The sequence below is a fragment of the Elaeis guineensis genome, chromosome 3, assembly GCF_000442705.2.
Source record: "Elaeis guineensis isolate ETL-2024a chromosome 3, EG11, whole genome shotgun sequence".
Classification (NCBI taxonomy): domain Eukaryota; kingdom Viridiplantae; phylum Streptophyta; class Magnoliopsida; order Arecales; family Arecaceae; genus Elaeis; species Elaeis guineensis.
Window position 1 is genome coordinate 77,793,433 of NC_025995.2, and position 11,993 is coordinate 77,805,425.

The following is an 11,993-nucleotide window of genomic DNA, read 5'->3' on the forward strand; positions in this document are numbered from 1 at the left end:
GAAAGCTAAATGGGTAATTGGATCCTCTTGTTGTTGTTGTTGTTGAGAAGACAGCATTCATATTCTTGACCTTCAATACAAATGCTATACCTGAGTACATTATAAAGCTACCATCTTTAACAGAAACACTCCCTCCTTTATCCAATGAGAGAGCATACAGAGCAGTACAATATTAATCTAATGTGCTGACATATCAGCTATCATCACTGAATCATTTGAATCCACAAGCATGTCCTGAGTGGTACATTGTCATGCAAGAGTACTTTGATCAAGTTCAAAGGCTATCTCTAATCCTAGCACGAAGTTTATGATAGAAATCTATTGCATTTGTCATCCTTTCCGACAAATCCTATCAGAAGCTCTGTTACAAAAAAAAAAAGAAAAAGAAAAAGAAAAAAAATGACCTATCAGAACCAAGTAAAATAACGAGAACAAAAAGGGCATTATACTAAATAGGCGAATTATAAATACAGACCTGCGTAGGATTTTGCATGAGGGACCTACAAATTATGTCACTACAAAAATTACTTAATGAGCATAAGCTTCTAAGATATTCCATTCATGAAACTGTTGAAGAAAAACTGGCTATATTCCCATGTACATAATATCAAAAATAGGGTTACAGGAATCAAGCTTATAAGATCTGTGGAGATAGTGAGCAAATATTTAAATGGAGCATTGAAAGCTATTTTTTGGATTTGAAGGACGTGTTGTTCCATATTGTATCCAAGTACATCTGGAAATTGAGATGAATCCTTATTATTATCCATACCTCAAGGTAAAATGAGCAATATACTAAAATGCTTTTAAACATTATCTTCCATGAATTTGTTGATCCATAGATGGCAGAATTTTAAAATGGTGCCCCTAGAATTGCATAGGATTATTGGGCGGCACACGTGTCGGCAATCCTGATTGTTGTTTCATGTAAGTCTCTACTAGATAGAATGGCTCTGCAATTAAAAGATTTCACCATTTTAAAACGATGCACTAGCCATACCTCCTCCAGATGCCTTGCTTGTTCCTCCTAGTAAAATCCTTAAGAAGTCATCAAATATTAATATACTTCAAATATATCTTCAAAAATTATCTTTGATCGCAGGAGTTGGTTGATGCAGTATATGTTACACTTCATGGATTCATTTCTCCCCATCATGGTAGCCGGTATCATCTAAAAGAACAATGAGATGAATGCTAAAGGGTTGTTCAACCTTTGCCATTCCTTATCCGTTCAAAAGCTGAACATACTATTGGCATCTCGAAAAATCATTTCAAGAACTTGAATAACAAATACAACTACAAAGCCTGGTCCTTCGGCCGGTCTATTGGATGAACCGGGCTTGGTTTAAAGACCAGCCCGCTTTGGTATTGGGCTCGCCCAGCCCAAGGAGAGGTGAACTCACGCGGCTCACACGTCAGTTGTGAGAGTGAGAGGGGAAGAAGATGACTCTCGGTCAAAATCGCCCTTCTTCGTGGAGTCTAATGGGAACATGTACTCCTCAACCCCAAATCTCTTCCATAAACTGTGATATTGCCAATTTAATGTGATAGCCCAGCCAGCCCAAACAAATCAAAAAAAAAAAAAAAAAAAATGATGAAGACTCCCGCAGGGAGTCTTCTTCTCCCGACCGGCTTCTAATCGGAGTCAGAAACCTCACCGGAGAGGAGTCAAACTCCTCTCCTTTGGTTCTATTTAAAGGGGAGACCCTTCTCCCTTCTTCCTACCAAAGAATCCCGGGGCAAAACGGCGGCAATCGCCAGAAATTTCTTCACGGAGACCCGTTCCTGTGCCGTCCAATTTCTCGTCGGAAAAGCCTCGCCGGCGACGGAGGTAAGCCTCCTCCCCTTCCTCTCTCCTCCCCCTTCCTTCTCATGCCGATGTGCACGTTCGCCGGCGACCGGAGTCGTCGGATTTTGTTGCGGAAGAATCTTCTTTTTTGCCATTTTTTCGTTGCCGGTGGTCACCGTCGACCACCGGTTTGGCCGCCCCTTGCCGTCGGAACGTCTCCTCTCCTGCCGATGGTCGTCCCACGTCGGCTGTGCCGCCGGCCGGCCACCCAACGAGGGGACCTCAAGGTCCCCTGTTTCAGCCCAAAACAAGTCCACGGGAGAAGAAGAAAAGAAGAAGAAGAAGAAGGAGGAAAAGAAAAAGAAAAAGAAAAGAAGAAGGAAAAGAAAAGAAAAAGAAGAAAAAGAAAAAAAAAAGAAAAAGGAAAAGGAAAAAAAAAAAGAAAAAGAAAGAAGAAAAATAAAATAATAATAATAAATAATAATAAATAGGATTTTCTCTCCTCTCTCTTCCATGAAGAAAAAGAAAAAAAAAGAGAGAAAGAAAGAAAAGAAGAAAGAGAAAAATAAAATTAATTAATAATGAGATAAATAATAAAATATGAGAAAGAGAGTTTCTCTCTCTTCCCTCTTTCTCTTCAGCCTGAACTAGTATTTTCTCTCTCTAGAATTGGACTTTCTCTCTCTAGAATCTTCTCTCTAGATTATTTTTCTCTCTTAAGATTTCTAAAATTTTGAGAAGAATGATGATGAATTTAAATGATCCTCGTGATGGATTTTTGATCCGTGATAGTCGGACGGTACACCGACATCCACTTTGATCAGATCAAGTATTTTTAGATTTTATTTCTCATGATCTTATTGAATTGTCCACATGATAATCTTAGCATGATTTGATCTGATCGATCGAATTTGTTGAATCATATTGCCTAAAGAATCCAAGATGAGTTTTCTCTCTCTAAAATTTTCTCTCTCTAAAATTTTCTCTCTCTAAAGTCATTTTTCTCTCTCGATCGATTTCTCTCTCTTGATCGATTTATCAATGAGAAAATTCTTTCAATAGTCCTGATCTGATTCTAACGAAGAATCCTGATCCATGATTGTCAGACAGCGTACTAGCACCCACCTTAATCAGACCATGAATCTTTAGATTTGATTATCCATGATTTCGATCTAGCCATGACTTGATTTGATCATGTTGATTTCACCAATTGAGATATTGGACCAATCGTAATGTGGATTGTGTCACTTGATCAATTCGAATTGTACCTCATGAATTCTCTCTCCTCTGATTTTCTCTCTCCACTTGATTTTATGAAATCGATGAAGAAATCTCGATCCTATCACTTCGAATCCGATTTGATCTGATAGTCAAACTTTGGATCGTTTAGGTCCTAATTAGATTTTGATTAGATGAAATTAGATGATCGGACCCAATTTAAACTGTTGAAATATGGTATTCGTATTCTTTCTAATTATTGAAATTGATTCTGTATAGGATTATGGATGTTTGATCATGGGATATCGCGATATGATCTACGAACAGAATTTTTGGAAGAAAATTTATAGAATTATGTGGATTTATTGGAATACGTTTGAGGTAAGTAATGTTTCACTTTTTCTAGATTTATCGATAAATTATAATGTATTTTTCTGACATGATTTGTGAAACGATGCATGAATTGGATGAATGGTATTTTGTTATGAAAATATCTTATTTGAAAAGTTATGATGAAGCATGATTGAACATATTGATTTCATGATGCATTATATTGATTGATTTCGATACTACATGATTATATGTTTTATTATCGAAATTAGAATATGAAACATGATTTATGAAGAATTATGATATAAGAAACAATAAGAATTGACAACCTGACTATGTAAAGGACCCTGCCAATGGGGGCATATACGTTGGCAATTGATTGTCCTGAGGGTTTATGTCGCCAGCGAGACCAGCGACATATCGCCAGAGAGACCAGCGACAAACCGCCAGTGAGACCAGCGGTTCCAAAGGACATGGCTGCCAGATGATTGCAGCTTACCGCAAGCAGATACGTGGTATTATGACCCTGCCACAGGGAAAATATGGTCATAGCTCATGGTTGACGAAAAGAATTGAAGAACAAAAGAAATTGAAATCCCGAAAGAAACTTGAATTTTCGAAAAAGAAATGAACTTGACATGAATTATATTGCATAATTGAAATTGATTTCGAATTGATGAACTCTATATGCTTATTTTCTATAAATGATTATTTACTTAAATGCCTGATGAAATCTGTCGGAAAGTGATCATTGCTTACTGGGCTGTCTAGCTCATTACCTTCTATTTTACTGTTTTTACAGATGTTGAGGAATTAAGATGATACAAGATATGAATGGAAGAGTGATCAGAAGCAGAATTTCTATACTTTTATTTTAGGTGGAAAGTCTTATTGAATTTGATGTACGGCCATGAATCATTGTTAAATTTATTGAGATATTAAAGAAAGAAATTTAGGTAGTTATGTTTGGATTTAAATTATTGGCTAATTATTCCGCTGTTGTTTTAAGATAACATGATAAGATGCCTTGCATGCTTATGAGAAGAGTCTTCTATGAGTATGCGGCGGTTGCCATGACCCTCGATTCACAAATCTCGGGTCGGGGGCGTGACAATTAAAGTGGTATCAGAGCATAAGTGGATGAATTATGAAACATAGAATCAGAGATAGAATGGGTGTAAGTGGATAGACACCAGGGACATTATAGTGTAGATCTTTGATGATTGTAGTGGGAGAAATATTTATAAATTTTGATTAAATATTGAGATTATGTATAAAAGGATCACAAGAGATTATGACATATAGCATTTGAAATATGATGGATAATCTATTGATCATAATATGATTAGTTAGATCTTGATCGAAAGTAATCACAAAAGGGTTGACATAAAATTTTATTATGCATTGTGGTTATTAATTTGATTATTGATTATTCAAGTGAATCGTAAGTTCAAATTCGATGTGAAAATAATACTATGATATTACTTCTAGTTGAGAAGTTGACTATTATTGGCAAGATAAAGATTTGATGATAAAATATTGTTCCAGAATGGGCTAAGAAAGTTTTTTTTTATGGTGATTGATTGGAATATTTATCAAAAGTGAACTTGGTATGTGGATTATATATAAAGTGGCATATTAGGATGAATGCATATTTGAGGATATTGCAAAGAAATCTATTTCTTATTGATGAAATCGATTATGAGGTTGTAGAATATTCATCGTACTGGAATCTTTAATCATCATCCTTAGATCTAAATAATGGATCTTATTATGTCTCTTGGAGACTACATGATGTGTATGAAATTTCAATTTAAAAATTTCGTATCTAAATTGATCAAGAGATTTTCTAATGTTATTGTTGAGGTTGTTAATGAAAAATTGATATCTTTAGATTAAGATAAAATATCTGATTTATATTTATTTCAGATTAAGGGATCCATGTGAATTTACAATTCAGAATTTTTGGATTTAGAAATTGATATGAAGTTCTTTTACTTTTGTTAACGAGATCCCTAATTGAATCTACTATTAAATGGAGATTTGATTTTTGAAGCTTGTATGATTTTTATGAAAGGATATTTGATAGATATTGAAGATCCTGATGATAGAAATTTTAGAAAAAAAAATAATGATTTGAAGTTCTTATATATTAAGATTATGTCCAAATTTGGTGGAGCATCGAAGTATTTTTTTCTTCATTAATTTGACTTATAAGGATTTTTGGTTTGAAAATTTATCGAATTGAATTGATATGAGAATTGAGATTTGATTCATATTGATTATAGTAAATCTATATGATGGTTTAAATATGATATTGGACTCAAGGGTTAATCAAGATTATTGTACACCAGTAAAGGTATGAATGAGAATCGAAAGTTAATCTTTGATTTCAATTGAAATTTGAAATTTTAGGATAAAAAAATAATTTGATCCAACTTTTTTTGGTGAACCTAAGAAATTTTGATTGTTAGATCAGAGTGCGCAGCGGAAGCATGGTAATCTAGATTATTTTGAGTAAGTCAAGAATGTTGATTCTTTGAGTCAAAAAATTATGATAGATGATATGGTTTGATATGAGAAATTTATTGATATTAGAAAGAATAATATTTTAAAATTTTGAATTATTTTAGATATCCTAATATAATTTTTAAAAGCGGTGCTTCCACTTACTGTGCTACAAAAATAGTTAGCATCCTAATTCTAGGATGAGTGGACTTTTGATTTTTTTATTTTAGATTTAGAATATTTAGAGATAAATTTTTTCTATCCTAAAATTGAATTTTACAATCCTCTATTATTTAGGAAGAATTTGAGATTGTTTATCGAATGATGATTTCGATCTTAGATTAGTATACTCAAATAATTATCTTCAGGGTATAATGAAATTTGAAGTTAGAACTCTTTTGATTATTATTATTTCTCTGACTAAATGAAAAAGATTGAGATTATCTATTGATATTGACGATTATTCTACAAAAGATGGATTGGAGTTATTTATAATTTAATTTGATAATGAATTGATTAATTAAGAGTTGTTAATGTTTAGATAAAGAAAATTGATATACTTACTTAAAATAGAGACATTGATTTTGATTATAAGAAAAATATAGTTTTGATTTAGATCAATTTTTGAGTTATTGATTTTCATTATGGAATGACTTAATGATAAAATTTACTTCAAGAATTAGAATATTTAAGAGTTTGAGGATTTGAGTAAGAAAATTTCGATGACTAGAAATAGTGATATTGATTCAATCAACAATGGTGATACTGATCTTTATGAAATGACTTAATGATAAAGTTGCATCAAGAAATAAAATATCAAAAGTTTGAGAATGAGATTGAAATGATAAATCTTCAACCTTTGAAAGTACGAATAAGAGAAAATATTTTAAAATTTTGATTGATTGAGATGTCATCATATGATTCATAGAAGTATATTTTCCTATCTTATGATGGGTTAAAATTAAGGGTGGTTAATATTTTGAAATAAATAAATAAATGAATGAATGATGATGAATGAAGCTCTTATGCAAGAATAGAGACATTGACCTTTTTCTATTCACAAGAGATAGATTTGATTTTAATTTGAGTCATGAGATATTGAATATTAATTTTTACAGGAAATAAGATCATAATTTCGAAATCTTGAAATATTGAAAATCTTTGAGACGTGAATCTTGATAAATAAGAAAATGAAGGTTCCGTTTCAGATAGATATTTGATGTACCAACTTTTTCTTATGAAATGATTTAAGAATGAATTTATATCAAGAATTAGAATAATTGTGGATGAGATTCAAGTAAGAAACTATGAAGAATCAAGCAAAAAAATTTCGAGGACGAAATTTCTTTTAGAGGGGAAGAATGTGATAGCCCAGTCAGCCCAAACAAACCAAAAAAAAAAAAAACGATGAAGACTCCCGCAGGGAGTCTTCTTCTCCCGACCGGCTCCTAATCGGAGTTGGAAACCTCATCGGAGAGGAGTCAAACTCCTCTCCTTTGGTTCTATTTAAAGGGGAGACCCTTCTCCCTTCTTCCTACCAAAGAATCCCAGGGCAAAACGGCGGCAATCGCCGAAAATTTCTTCACGGAGATCCGTCCCTGTGCCGTCCAATTTCTCGTCGGAAAAGCCTCACCGACGATGGAGGTAAGCCTCCTCCCCTTCCTCTCTCCTCCCCCTTCCTTTCCGTGCCGATGTGCACGCTCACCGGCGACCGGAGTCACCGGATTTTGTTGCGGAAGAATCTTTTTTTTTGCCATTTTTCCATTGCCGGTGGTCACCGTCGACCACCGGTTTGGCCGCCCCTTGCCGCCGGAATGTCTCCTCTCCTGTCGATGGTCGTCCCACGCCGGCTGCGCCGCCGGTCGGCCACCCAACGAGGGGACCTCAAGGTCCCCTGTTTCAGCCCAAAACAAGTCCACGGGAGAAGAAGAAAAGATGAAGAAGAAGGAAAAGAAAAAGAAAAAGAAAAGAAGAAGGAAAAGAAAAGAAAAAGAAAAAAAAAAGAAGAAAAAGAAAAGAAAAAGAAAAAGGAAAAGAAAAAAAAAAGAAAAGAAAGAAGAAAAATAAAATAATAATAATATAATAATAATAAATAGGATTTTTTCTCCTCTCTCTTCCATGAAGAAAAAGAAAAAAAACAGAGAGAAAGAAAGAAAAGAAGAAAGAGAAAAATAAAATTAATTAATAATGAGATAAATAATAAAATATGAGAAAGAGAGTTTCTCTCTCTTCCCTCTCTCTCTTCAGCCTGAACTAGTATTTTCTCTCTCTAGAATTGGATTTTCTCTCTCTAGAATCTTCTCTCTAGATTATTTCTCTCTCTTAAGATTTCTAAAATTTTGAGAAGAATGATGATGAATTTAAATGATCCTCGTGATGGATTTTTGATCCGTGATCATCGGACGGTACACCGACATCAACTTTGATCAGATCAAGTATTTTTAGATTTTATTTCTCATGATCTTATTGAATTGTCCACATGATAATCTTAGCATGATTTGATCTGATCGATTGAATTTGTTGAATCATATTGCCTAAAGAATCCAAGATGAGTTTTCTCTCTCTAGAATTTTCTCTCTCTAGAATTTTCTCTCTCTAAAGTCATTTTCTCTGTCGATTGATTTCTCTCTCTTGATCGATTTATCAATGAGAAAATTCTTTCAATAGTCCTGATCTGATTCTAACGAAGAATCCTGATCCATGATTGTCAGACAGCGTACTAGCACCCACCTTAATCAGACTATGAATCTTTAGATTTGATTATCCATGATTTCGATCTAGCCATTACTTGATTTGATCATGTTGATTTCACCAATTGAGATATTGGACCAATCGTAATGTGGATTGTGTCACTTGATCAATTCGAATTGTACCTCATGAATTCTCTCTCCTCTGATTTTCTCTCTCCACTTGATTTTATGAAATCGATGAAGAAATCTCGATCCTATCACTTCGAATCCGATTTGATCTGATAGTCAAACTTTGGATCGTTTAGGTCCTAATTAGATTTTGATTAGATGAAATTAGATGATCGGACCTAATTTAAACCGTTGAAATATGGTATTCGTATTCTTTCTAATTATTGAAATTGATTCTGTATAGGATTGTGGATGTTTGATCATGGGATATCGCGATATGATCTACGAACAGAATTTTTGGAAGAAAATTTATAGAATTATGTGGATTTATTGGAATACGTTTGAGGTAAGTAATGTTTCACTTTTTCTAGATTTATCGGTAAATTATAATGTATTTTTCTGACATGATTTGTGTAACGATGCATGAATTGGATGAATGGTATTTTGTTATGAAATATCTTATTTGAAAAGTTATGATGAAGCATGATTGAACATATTGATTTCATGATGCATTATATTGATTGATTTCGATACTACATGATTATATATTTTATTATCGAAATTAGAATATGAAACATGATTTATGAAGAATTATGATATAAGAAACAATAAGAATTGACAACCTGACTATGTAAAGGACCCCGCCAATGGGGGCATATACGTTGGCAATTGATTGTCCTGAGGGTTTATGTCGCCAGCGAGACCAGCGACATATCGCCAGAGAGACCAGCGGCAAACCGCCAGCGAGACCAGCGGTTCCAAAGGACATAGCTGCCAGATGATTGCAGCCTACCACAAGCAGATACGCGGTATTATGATCCTGCCACAGGGAAAATATGGTCATAGCTCATGGTTGACGAAAAGAAATTGAAGAACAAAAGAAATTGAAATCCCGAAAGAAACTTGAATTTTCAAAAAAAAAATGAACTTGACATGAATTATATTGCATAATTGAAATTGATTTCGAATTGATGAACTCTATATGCTTATTTTCTATAAATGATTATTTACTTAAATGCCTGATGAAATCTGTCGGGAAGTGATCATTGCTTACTGGGCTGTCTAGCTCATTACCTTCTATTTTACTGTTTTTACAGATGTTGAGGAATTAAGATGATACAAGATATGAATGGAAGAGTGATCAGAAGCAGAATTTCTATACTTTTATTTTAGGTGGAAAGTCTTATTGAATTTGATGTACGGCCTATGAATCATTGTTAAATTTATTGAGATATTAAAGAAAGAAATTTAGGTAGTTATGTTTGGATTTAAATTATTGGCTAATTATTCCGCTGTTGTTTTAAGATAACATGATAAGATGCCTTGCATGCTTATGAGAAGAGTCTTCTATGAGTATGCGGCGGTTGCCATGACCCTCGATTCACAAATCTCGGGTCGGGGACGTGACATTTAAAGAGCCTCTAAACCTTTCTCTAGAATTTGACTTTGGGATCTCTCGATTAAGTCAGATTTCGATTCTCTTTGTCGGAGGAGTTCACTATAATTTTGGATATGAAAGCTCATTGGTGGCAAAGATAAGGTTACTAAACCTTCATCCTTCCTTTTTCTTATTCTTTGGAGCCTCATGGAATTTGGTCCAGCAAATTATGGGATTGACTTGAAGAAGAATTTTCCTATTTTGTGTCTTCTTCTCTTTATTTTTACTTCACTAACCATCGTTGGCCATAGCTATAGTCGGAGTCATTAGCATCGTCTTGCCGGATGCTGCTAGTCACCAACCATCACCCTTCCTGTGTTTGAGAGGGAGGAAGGGGACAGTTCCCTATTGCAAGGAAGAAGAAGAAGAATTGATCTCTTCTCTCTCCTCTTTTCTTTTCACCTCTCTCTACGTTTCTCTCTTCTTTCTTTATTCCTCCCTCTATTCTCTCTCTACATATTTATAGGATCCGATGAAGGAACCTGGACTCTAATTTTATGAATCTCAACTTTACTCCAATAGAGGGTTCTGGATCTTTATTGATACAACCACCCACTATATTGGTTCTCTCTCTAACTTTAATTTGTTGAACGCTCATCATTGACAATATTTATTATATCACCTTTGTATTGATTTGAATTTTGCTTCATGACCTATAGGCCAAGTCTTCATTCGGACAACCATATCCTTTCTCTCTCTTGATCTTTCCACTACAATCATAGCCACTTTATAATTTTTCCTAATTATTGGGTTTAGCTATATATGGGAGTGATCAATTAGACAATAAGATATTGAGCAAGTAAATTGACGCTCTAATTCTAAATCAAGATAACTTTCTAAATTTTTATTTATCTATTAGTCATGTATTAGATAGGATCGAAAAAATTAGAAGTAAGGATAATTTGGATATTAGAGCTTTGAAAATAAAAATCTAATAATAATTTATTTTTTCTTATACTGATGATTGATTGGGGATGAGTTAGATTTACATGCATGGACATACTAGGTGCGGACTGATAGACACCATATTTGGATTTGGTTGATGACGGAGATAAGAATTTTTGGATATTGATCGTCTATTTATATAAAAATTATTTTATATATCAATGATTTTGATCCATATATTTTTGATCGTTGTATAACTATGTTATACATTTAACTGTTAAGTATATATATAGCTTTATATGATATTATGTATTATATATCATTGATCCTGACTTGAATAGATTTTGGTAATCATGTGCACCAAATTTTATAAAAGAATGTGATCTTGAATTATCATACTTAAGAAGCATGTAATTGAATTGAATAATTGAATGTAGGGTTGTGATGCTTTAGGCTAGCAATTTTATTGGTGCCTTGCCATGGGCTTGAAATATGGCTGTAGAGTTTGAAGTCAAGCAGTTGTAGTCTTTAGACTAGCTATTATATTAATACTCTTTCATGGGCTTGAAATATAGTTGTGGTAGCTCAGAGTTGAGTACTTATGGTCTTTTAGACTAGCTATTTTATTGATTTCTCACCACAGATATGAAACGTAATTGTAGTTATCCACAATACTAACCAATTTGTTAGTGCCCTACCATGGACTTGAAACATAGTTTGATAGTCCAAGAAACTAGCCACTTTTGTTGTTCTACCATGGGGTGGAAAAATGGTTGTGATAGTCCAGGGCTAAGCACCTTAATATGATTGGATCCGATATATATTATATTGAGATAATTACATGATGTAAAGCATTGCATTAAATGATGTGCTGGCTATGAATGTTTTATGATCATGGTATCTTGTGGTATGAGGTTTATATAAGCAACAACCATAGATACTTTCTCATTTATTATTATATTGGTAT